We start from the raw sequence: 11,287 nt of genomic DNA on the forward strand, positions 1-11,287 counted from the left end.
CACATTTTTTGATGGGTTGGATGTTTTCTTCTTGTGGAGTTCAACCAGTGCTTTGTATATCCTTGATATCAATCCCTTATCATTTAAGTATTGAGTGAATATTCTTTCCCATTCTGTAGACCGTCTTTGTATTTTGGTCACTGTTTCTTTTGAGGTGCAGAAGCTTCTTAGTTTAAGATAGTTCCATTTGTCTATCTCTGTTTTCACTTCCTTGACCGGTGGCGTGTCTGATGAGCACATTTTATTTTATTTTATTTTATTTTTTTACACCTGGAAAAAATACAAATAGGATATATTACAAATTTATGTAAGCAATAACTTAGTTCACACCATGCAATAAAAAGTACATTAATCAAGATACACAAGTTTTTGTAGGTTCTAAACTGAAGGACTTTTTCTTTTTCTTTTCTGCAGAATCCTTAAAACCTGTGGCACTTAAAATTTATTAGCCTTTCTATTGAGAGGTAAATTATACACAACAATGATGAAAAAAATTAACAGACCAGTTGTCTATTATGAATCATTCCAGCTTTGTTCAACAATGGCCAAAACTCTTTTCTCATATTCTCGTTTGTTTTCCTGATAAAGCTGTGCTGCCTGGCTATTGGCTGGACTGTTTGGATTCAGTTCATCCAGCAGAGACTGATGTTAGGATAGAAGATACATGATATGTCGGACTCCATTGATTGTGAAGTATATCTAAACATATGCTAGCATCAGCGTACATGTTTGGATGAAACATTTTGGATAAAAACCTAACAGTTTGTGGTTTATTTGGATATTCTTCAGAAAATTCTATTACTAGTTTAAAAGTACCATCTTCAAAGGGTGTCCCTTCTGGTCCAAATATAACTGCATTCCACTGCATGATGTTGTTTTCAGATGGCGCGCCACTAACACCCACAGGTGGGTCCTCTTGCAATCGCTTGAAATCCTGCTAGAGCCTCCTCCAGGCCGGGTGGACATACTCCCCAGCTGCCCTGCGGTCAATCTGAAAGAAAAAGAGTCCCGCGCAGCCACCCCCCCCCCCCCAGCCCCACCCCCGGCGCTGCGGCCGAATCACTCTGATGAGCACATTTTAAAAAGACTTCTCTTTTATTCTATTTCTCTTGATATTTTCTTTATATCTAACACGTTCTTTTTTTTTTTTTGCTTTTTGGGTCGCACCCGGCAATGCACAGGGGTTACTCCTGGTTCTGCACTCAGGAATTACTCCTGGTGATGCTCAGGGGACCATATGGGATGATGGGAATCGACTCAGGGTTGGCCTCATGAAAAGCAAACACCCTACCAACTGTGCTATTGCTCCAGCACCAATATCTAACATTTTTAACTCAAGTGTTAAAACCCTCCAACTTACTCATGGAAGTTGGAGTCGGCCTTTTCTAAGCTCCCATCTATATCGATATTTTGACTTGTTATTAATTACAAATGCTTTTTAAAAAATTTTTATTAGTGAAACACCATGAGGTACCATTGTAGACTTACAAATTTTTGTGCTTGGGTTTCAGTTATACAATGATTAAGTACCCATCCCTTCACCAGTGCCCATTTTCCATCACCATGGGTCCCAGTATCCCTCCCATCCCCATCCCCCCATCCCACCCTGCCTCTGTGGCAGGGCATTCCCTTTTGTTCTCTCTCTCCTTTTGGGTGTTGTGGTTTGCAAAAGAGGCATTGAGTGGTAATCATGTTTGGTCTATAGCCTACTTTCAGCATGCTTCTCCTTTCCTGGGAGGATCCACCCAACACCCTTTATTTGGTGCTTCCTTCTCTATCTGAGCTGCCTTTCCCCCTAGCATGTGTGGCTGGCCTCCAAGCCATGGGGCAAAATTCCTGGTACTAATCTCAGCCACTCTTGGGTTTTAGTCTCCAATTTTGTTACTTTATGTTCCCCAGATAAATGCAATCTTTCTATGTCTATCCCCCTCTTTCTGACTCATTTCACTTAACATGATACTTTCCATGTACCACTTGTATGTAAATTTCATGACTTCATCTTTTCTAACAGCTACATAGTACTCCATTGTGTAAATGCACTAAAGTTTCTTTAACCGGTCATCTGTCCTGGGGCACTCAGGTTTTTTCCAGATTCTGGCTATTGTAAAGAGTGCTGCAATGAACAAAGAAGTACAAATGCTTTTTTTTATGTAGGAGTACTGCTATTTATTCAGCCACCGATTAGCTGATTGATTGGGTATGAACACCACCTTACTTTTTTTCCATTTTTTGTAATTTTATTTATTGAATCACCATGAGAGCAGTTACAAAGCTTTTGGGTTTAAGTCTCAGTTATACAATGAAACACCAGTACTTTCACCAACGTCCATTCTCCATCCCCAAAAGCCCCAGTATAACCCCATCCCACTTTCTCCCACAACCTGTGAGGCAGATGATCTCCACATTTCTCTCTCTCTACTTTGATTACATTCAACATTTTGACACCAGACCCACCATTAACATTTAGGATTTTACCCCAACACTCAGATCTGCTGAAAAGGCAACAGTAGACAATTTGTTTTCTATAGCTGGTTATGAATAACATATGATGTCGCGTGGCTGCAGTAATGGTCGTGTGATTTTGAAATTCTGAAATTTTAATTAAATCTGGAGGGATTTCTGCCCAAACCTGCTGGGTTCCGAGATTTGTTCCTGAGTCTCTTGGATCATGGCCATTAAGTAGCTTGATAAGGAGCCAGAGAGGCTGATCATTGGTGGCAACTCGGTGTCTGGTTGGGACAGGTTGGAAAGGGGTGGCTCACCCCCATTCCGTGAGGCCCCACATGTCTCGTCACTGCAGGCCCAAACCTGACTGTCCAGTGGCCTCTGGAGAATCGTGGCCACTGGGCCGCCAGGGGGAACAGGCCAAGGCATGAAACCCATTCTTACCTGGGGTGGCCCAGCATCTGTAACCTACTGCAGGGACTGGACTCATTTCTGCCAAAAGCCGTTGGGTTTCAAGATTTGTTTCTGAGTCTCTGGGATCACGTCCGTTAAGCAGTTCAATCAAGAACCAGGAAGGCCATGCCTCCAATTATATAGCTGAGCCGGAGGTGGTTTGTAGGTGTGTCTCCCACATACCTAACTTTTGGCCGTTTACTTTCTTGGTAAACATTGCCCCAACTTTTTGGGGTCTGGCCAAAGGCACAGCAGAAATTTTGGGGTATCTGGAAGTCTGAAGGTGCCATCAGGCTGCCGATGCACTCACCTCACAGGTACAGATTGACCTGCTGGCGACACCATATCCCCGCTTTTTTTTTTTTTAAAAACACATCATTTCCAGAAGATTTTCAGTTTACTTTGCCAAGGCCCATTAGCAGTGTTGTACTACCTTAAGAAATGTAATTCCTAACAAATAGGAATTTAAAGTTGAAATTACTGTATGATCCATGGATTGCGGAATGAGTGGTATGTTAGCAGACAGGAAAACATTAATTGTTTGTACATTTCCAGCAGAGCTATTGGCTGACCTGGTGCATTTTCAATGAGCAGTAATACTTTGAAAGGAATCTTTTTGTTCTGAGTAGTAGGTCTTAACAGTGGCCTTAAAATGTTTTTACTAAACCATGTTGTATACAGATGTGCTGTCTTCCTTCATTTGTTTTTCCATTTACAGACTTAGGCAAACTAAATTCAGCATAATTCTTAGGGGGTCCTAGAATTTTTACAATGGTAAATGTAAGTCATTAGCTACATTCGCTCCTAATAAAAGAGTCAGCTTGTCTTGGAAGCTTGAAGTCAGACATTGATATCTCTCTAGATTGAAAACCCTAAATGGCATATTCTTCTAATATAAGGCTGTTTGGTCAGCGTTGGAAATTTTTTTTTTATTGTAGCTGCCTTCATTGTAATATTAGATAACTCTTTTGAGAACATGTTCCAGCTTCTACATCAGCACTTTCCCTTCACCTGAAAGTTTGATATAAGGAAATGTCTTCTTTCCTAAAACCTTATGAACCTTTTAGTGTCAAACTAATCTTATGTACCTTCCCAGATCTCTCAGCCTTCAGAGTATTCAAAGACTTTGCTCTGGATTAGGCTTGTTTTGACTCCTTTTTTAATTTTTTTATGTCCATACCACTAAAAATTTCTCCATATCAGTAAATGGCCATTTCACTTTCTTATCATTCATGTTTTTGTTGAAGTAGCACTTTTAATTATCTTTAGGAACTTTTTATTTGCATTCAGAATTTGACTGTTTTTTCAGGCTCTCATGGTTTTTGACACGCTTTCCTCACAAAACTTAATCCTTTTCTAGCTTTGCTTTAAAGGGAGGGCCATGCAACTCTTCTTTTCCCTTGAACACTTAGAGGAAATTACAGGGTTATTAATTGGCCTAGTCTCAAAATTACCGTATCTCAGAGAATAGATAGACCCCAGGAGAAGGCAAGAGATAAGGGGGAGTAGAATAAGAGGTGACTCTATGTGGCTTTTAGAACATATACATATATCAATTAAATTCACAATCTTACATGTGTGTAGTTTGTGATGCCTCCAAATAATTGTAATTATTGATTTCAAATTGATTTCTACTGCCAAGAACATGGACAGACTTTATTTATTGAATCAATATAGCAATTTTAGTGAAATAGCATAGTGAAATAAGAGGCTGCATCAGATCTGTCCATAGTGGGAAGTATAGCAAAGATCTTAATGACAGTATAATTCAGCCCACTCATGGCTGCTGGTTAGAACCCATCATTTAGTCATTGTAATCAACACTATTATGTACCCTGGCTCTCCTGATTGTCTATCCCCCTAATCCATGCTGTCCATTCCTTATAGTGGCCCACACTCCACTTAGGCAATCTAATATGCTTTTTTATGCTTCCCATGCTCAATAGTTTCTCTTTCAGAAGATGCCCTCATTTCTTTTGGGAGATCTTTTACATCATGACTAAAAGTTGGAAGGTCAAGACCTAACTTAAACTACTACTGGAGTTGGACTGAAATGGAACATTTAATGCACCTTAATGGAACATTTAGCACTATAGCACTGTCCTCCCATTGTTCATCGATTTGCTCGAGCAGGCACCAGTAACGTCTCCACTGTGAGACTTGTTGTTACTATTTTTGGCATATCGAATACACCATGAGGAGTTGATCAGGCTCTGCTGTGCGGGCAGGATACTCTTGGTAGCTTGCTGGGCTCTCTGAGAGGGATGGACGAATAGAACCCAGGTTGGTCGTGTGCAAGACAAACACCCCGTCCACTGTGCTATCACTCCAGCCCAATGGAACATTAAAAATTATTATTATTATTTTAAAGCATTACAAAGCAGTTAATGATTGAATTTCAGTCATACAGTATTCCAACACCCATCTATCCACCAGTGTATATTTCTCAGTACCAGTATCCCCAGGTTCCCTCCCATCACCCCCCCATCCCTACCCCTTGCCTGCCTCTTTGGCAGGTGCTTTTCTTTTCTCTCTCTCTCTCTCTTTCTCTCTGCTTCTGGGCATTGTGGTTTGCAATATTGATATTGAAAAATTATTCAGAATATCTCTTACCTACTTTTAACCCTCTGCATTCATTCTTGATATATACATATACATATACATATACATATACATATACATATACATATAGTAGAAGAATAATATCCATGGCCAGGGTAAACAGGGCTTAGAAGGACTGGTCAATGGTTGAAACTAACCGTAAGTGTGTGTGGGGCTGAGGGTAGGTAAGCTAGAGAAGAGACTGCTATGACAATAATAGCTGGGAATGATCACGCTGGACAAGATCCGAGGGTTAATGGAGCATTTTGATTTAACTTATGATACTTAGTTTTAATAGGAATATTTCAGTTCTGAGATTCTGCCTTGAAAAATCATAGCCACTGTGCTAAATTGTAAAATTTTTGTATATAATTTTGATTTATAAATCAAATTCAAAGGAAAGAACTATCTTGTCACTACTGTGCCTATAGTACACAGGATGAAGTATTTCTAAAAAAGTTACTTTTCACAGGGCTGGAGCGATAGCACAACGGTAGGTCGTTTGCCTTGCACACAGCCAACATGGCCGACCCGAGTTCGATTCCTCTGCCCCTCTCGGAGAGCCCAGCAAGCTACCGAGAGTATCTCGCCTGCACGGCAGAGCCTGGCAGGCTACCTGTGACGTATTCGATATGCCAAACACAGTAACAACAAGTCTCATGATGGAGATGTTACTGGGCCCGCTCGAGCAAATTGATGAACAATGGGAGGACAGTGACCGTGATATACTTTTCAGAGTTTCATTTTGAACTTTCAGGATAATGTCATATTCCGTTTTTTTCCAATTGAAATAAATAAGAATATAGTTCATCAGTACAAAGAAGTATTTTTACTCAATTTACCATACATTTTTTCCAGCAGCTTCAAAGTAAGGAAAATTTTGTAGAACATACACAAAATGCAGTGATAATCTATTAAAAATCCAATGAGTTAAAATTAGTGCCACATTTTGGCCACACTATCACTAGTCAATAGAGGGATTCCATTGTGAAGCTGTGATGTTCACTAAAATGTCACTTTGATATTTTATATCATTTTTAGTAAAAAAAGTATTTAAAATAAAAATAATATGTAATAACTAAGCACTTTTATGTGCATATTAATATTAAATTTTCATGTTACTCTGTCTTTATTTTCAATACCAAATGCTCTGCTTCAATTTAATTTAATCAAACATTAATTGCACAAATTACTATTTGTTAAATATATCCTTGTTTGCTAAGCTTTCTCTCTGAGCCACTCGTATAGCACTAATTGATATTGTGCATGTGTGGGTTTAAGTGTGACCTATTTATTTACGTAGATTTTGAAATTTAGGGAATGATACTTTTCTATTGCTTTTACAGTGTCTAATATCTATTTTCTTGTAGTCAGCATATAAACATTACTTGATTTATATTAATTGAGTTAATTTTTGTAGAAGCACTTAGAATAATTCCTGAGACATAAGTGAGATATGTTACTGGTAAATAAAAAAATGAAAATCAGCAAATCAACAGAGCAAATTATAAAAGATCCTAAATTTATGTAGTACATCTTTGGAATTTTAGTTTGGACATAGCATGATGCTGTCTCCATTGGATGGAGCAGGAAATTTTTGGTAAATGATTCAAGTGATGATTAATTTAAATCTAAGTATTGGTAATTTCACTGAGTTTATTTAACAGGACTATAATTACTTGGTGATTCTATTTGATTTAGAAAATAAGTATAGTAAATTAATCAGAAGGGGATAGGATAAAGGACATTTATCATTTATCCTTAGCTGAGCTTGCTTAGATGAGAGAGAAAGAGAGAGAGAGAGAGAGGTCAGAGTGAGTAGAGTGGGTTTTCATCCTTGTTAGTGCACATGGGAAGAGGGAAATTAAGGATGTTCAGTTATTCTTAGCATTTTTTCAATCTTAGTTTATCTTAAATAAGTGACATTCATCTGACCAAGCAATTATGGAGATGGATTACAGAATCTAAGAAAACATTATAGTACTTGGAAAGATCTAAAACGATGGACCTAGTAATGGAGAGAGATTTCAGTCTGGGCTGGGGTCATTCTAGTTGGAATCTCCTGGGGAAGTTTGTCACTGGTGTTTTATGTTTTGAAGAACTCACTGCCTAACTTCTAATTTGTCATTATTGTATTGTATTCTTGATTCCTTCAAGAGTCAACTTATAAACATAGTAGTAGTTCTTCAAAAGGGTCCAGAAGATCCTATTCAGGGGTGATTGTCACCAACAGAAACAGAATATGACACAAATCTGAATGCTTAACAAAACCCTTTTCCATTTCCTTGGTGTCAAAAGGGTATCTACACTGACATTTGATGCAATTCTATAACACACACATATGCACACAAATAAAAAAAATTATTATTAATTAAACAAACTATTTCTGGCCTCTCCAGGTGGTGCTTGGGGACCATGTGGTGCTGGAATTGAATCCTGGTCTCCGGTATGCAAAGCATGTGTTCCAGCATTTTAAGCCATCTCCCAGGCCCTTAATTTTGCTTTTCTAAGTTTCTCTTTTCTTTTTGTCAGAGCATCAGCTGCAGCATGTTTTTCTTTGCAATTGAATGCACTCGACTTTTGCTTTGTTTTTTTAAAAATCCAAACCAAAATTAAAGTTTCCCTTTATAGCATTAATTGGTTATGTGCTCCATCAGTTTGTGAGAGTACATTTGATTGAATACCTTAAAAAAGTCTTTAAACTTACATTCTGGTTTCTACCAGTACCTATAGTTTTCATCAGGGTCTTTAGCAATTCAGATATTTACCTGTACTAAAAATATGTCTTAGTGTCAAGTTATCTGGTTTTGGAGTTTAAGCTTCTGTGCTGCTTTGTGTATTAGCATTTACTCCCTCTAGTTTAAATCACTATGATGTGACTCACTGACATTTTCTATTTTTTTACCCTCACTTTATTTTTTTTGCTTTTTAATTTGTTTTCCATTCCCTCCCCTTTTTTGTTGTTATTGTGATTGGAGATCATATACATGCTTGGATATGGAGCTTGCAGAGTTGGTTGTGATGCCAATCAGAGCTTGTCCTTTCTTCATTAAATTACTCACACATGTGTTGTTGGAGTTATATTTCTGACCAGAGTGCTTATAGATATTTTATTTTTTAAACCAATTTTAATTTTTTTAATTTAGGCACTATAATTTATAAAATTTGAAATACAATATTTCAAAAATGCAGTGATTCTCACCACTTACCCACCTATGTTTTTTTACATTCCATATAAGACAGATCATTCTATATTTGTCTGTCTCCATTGGGCTGACTTCACTCAGCATGATAATCTCTAGTTCCATAAACTTAGCAGCCCCTGGCTGTCCTCACCGGGGCCCCTCCACGCCCCGAGCAGAGCCCCAGCAGCTGAAGACCTCTAGTTCCAGCCACAGCCATGCTTAAGACCACTCTCCACACATTTGGACAAGCCTCATGCATGAAGGAACTGGAAGAGGAACCCAGGTGTGTGGGACCTGGGGCATAGATCTCCAAGCCTGCTTGGATTGGGTCTGGGCCTCCTCCACCCAGATACCCCATCTTCCACTATGTAGGCATTACACCCACCAACTGCTCCCAGCGCCGTGTAATCCCATCAATGGCCAAGACCCAGAGACTATAAAACCCAGCTCCTGGAAGCGCGTGGCCACATTTGCGGCTGCATGACATCTTATTATCTAGTTCTTACTCTGGAGAACCTGGCAGGCTACCAAAAGTATCCTGCCCACACGGCAAAGTCTAGCAAACTCCCCGTGGCTTATTCAATATGCCAAAACCCAGTAACAATGATGGGTCTCATTCTCCTGACTCTGAAAGAGCCTCTAATGTGGCACTTTCTAAAATCTCAGGTCTAGGATGAAGGAGACATTACTGGTGCCTGATCGAGGATATCGATAAACAACAGGATGACAGTGATACAGCAGTGAATTGCATATTTCCTTCTTTTCATATAGATGAGCAGTTTTCCATTGTGTGTGTGTGTGTGTGTGTGTGTGTATGTGTGTGTGTGTATGTGTGTGTGTGTGTGAGCTTCTTTATTCATGTGCTCTTTAGCTCTTTGGCATTTGGGTTGTTTCTAGATCTTGGCTGTTATAAATAACACTTCAATAAACATTGGAATACAAATAATTTTTTTAAATAGTGTTTTTGGGTCCTGGTGGTAGATGCCAAGAAAATACCACATATTTTTTATTCACTCATCTGTTTTCGGGTACTTGGATTGATTCTATGTCTTGTGAATAGAATTGCAGTGAACATAGGAGTGAAAATACCTTTTTGGTTTAATGTTTCTTTGCTTTTGGGGTAGATGCCAAGAAGTAGAATTGCTGGGTCATATGGAAGTCCTATTCTTAATTTTTTCTGAAGTCTCATACTGTTCTCCGTAGAGGTTGAACCAGATGACTTAAACACCAACAGTGGATGAGGCTTCCTCTTTCCCCACATCTCTGTCAGCACAGGTTGTTATTAGGTAAGATGTATGCCATTCTAATTTGTATGAGGTGCTATCTCACTATCATTTTGATTTGGTATTTCACCGATGATTAAATGATGCACACTTTTTTTCACCAGTTTGCCATCTGCATGTTTGTTGTCTTTGAATAAGCGTCTGCTCAGCTCCTCTCTCTATTTTTAAATGTTTGTTGTTCATTTTCTATACACTTTCTTTGTAGAAATCTTTTTCCTTTCCTTGTAAAAAGGTATGCATTGTATAAGGTTCTGTAATCACTCTTCTTTCCCCCATTTTGTGTATTTGGTATCTTACTACTTCTAGGTATCCTAGGTAGTGTTTCTTTGCTTTTTTTTTTTTTTGCGCCATATCTGGCAATGCTCAGGGGTTGCTCCTGGCTCTTCACTCAAGAATTTCTCCTGGTGGTACTTGGGGGATCATATGGGATGCTGGGAATCAAACCCAGGTTGGCCGCGTGCAAGGCAAACGCCCTACCGGCTGTGCTATTGCTCCAGTCCCTTCTTTGATTTTTATAGGATATCATTTGGTGCTTCTTATAAAGATAGTTTCACGACCATCTCTAATTGTTGTTTGGCATAAAGCTTTGGATCACTCCTTCAAATGTTAATAATATACTAACTAGAATATTCTTGCGCTATTTAGTTCATTCTGTTTGTCTGTCAAACACTGTCCTCCCGTTGTTCATCGATTTGCTCGAGTGGGCCCAGTAACGTCTCCATTGTGAGACTTCTTATTACTGTGTTTGGCATACTGAATACTCTCGGTTGCTTGCCAGGCTCTCTGAGAGGGGCGGAGGAATACAAACCTGGCTCAGCCAGGCTGGCTGCGCGCAAGGCAAACGCCCTGCCACTGTGCTATCACCAGCCAGCCCTTATAAGACTCATAGTAGATTTACCAAGTGAAGTACTACTGACCAGAAAGGTGCGGTTTGAGTAATAGACATATTCATATTCAATATTCAAACCATACCTTTCTGGTCAGTTGTACTTTACTTGGTAGATCTACTGAGTCTTATGAGGGTTCCTTTACATCTAAGTTTCTTCTTTAATCTTGATGCTCTCTGGATTCTATATCTTTGGTTTGTGCCACTTGAATTGCAATGTTATATGGAATTGTCTTTTTTTTTGTAGTTTTTGTTGGGCTGGAGAAATAGCACAGTGGGTAGGGCATTTGCCTTGCACGTGGCCCACCTGGCCGACCTGAGTTTGATTCCTCCGCCCCTCTTGGAGAGCACCGCAAGCTACTGAGAATATCCTGCCCCCACGGCAGAGCCTGGCAAGCTCCCCATGGCATATTCGATATGTCAAAAACAGTAAT

General features: G+C 39.2%; 1 pseudogene; it reads right to left on the bottom strand.

Annotated features, from left to right (window-relative positions):
• Nucleotides 1–280: 280 nt before the first annotated feature.
• LOC130026522 (ubiquitin-conjugating enzyme E2 B-like) lies at nt 281–953 on the bottom strand (annotated as a pseudogene).
• Between the last annotated feature and the right edge of the window lie 10,334 nt (nt 954–11,287).

This window comes from Sorex fumeus, unplaced genomic scaffold (genome assembly GCF_029834395.1).
Source record: "Sorex fumeus unplaced genomic scaffold, SorFum_2.1 ptg000034l, whole genome shotgun sequence".
NCBI classification, from domain to species: Eukaryota; Metazoa; Chordata; class Mammalia; order Eulipotyphla; family Soricidae; genus Sorex; species Sorex fumeus.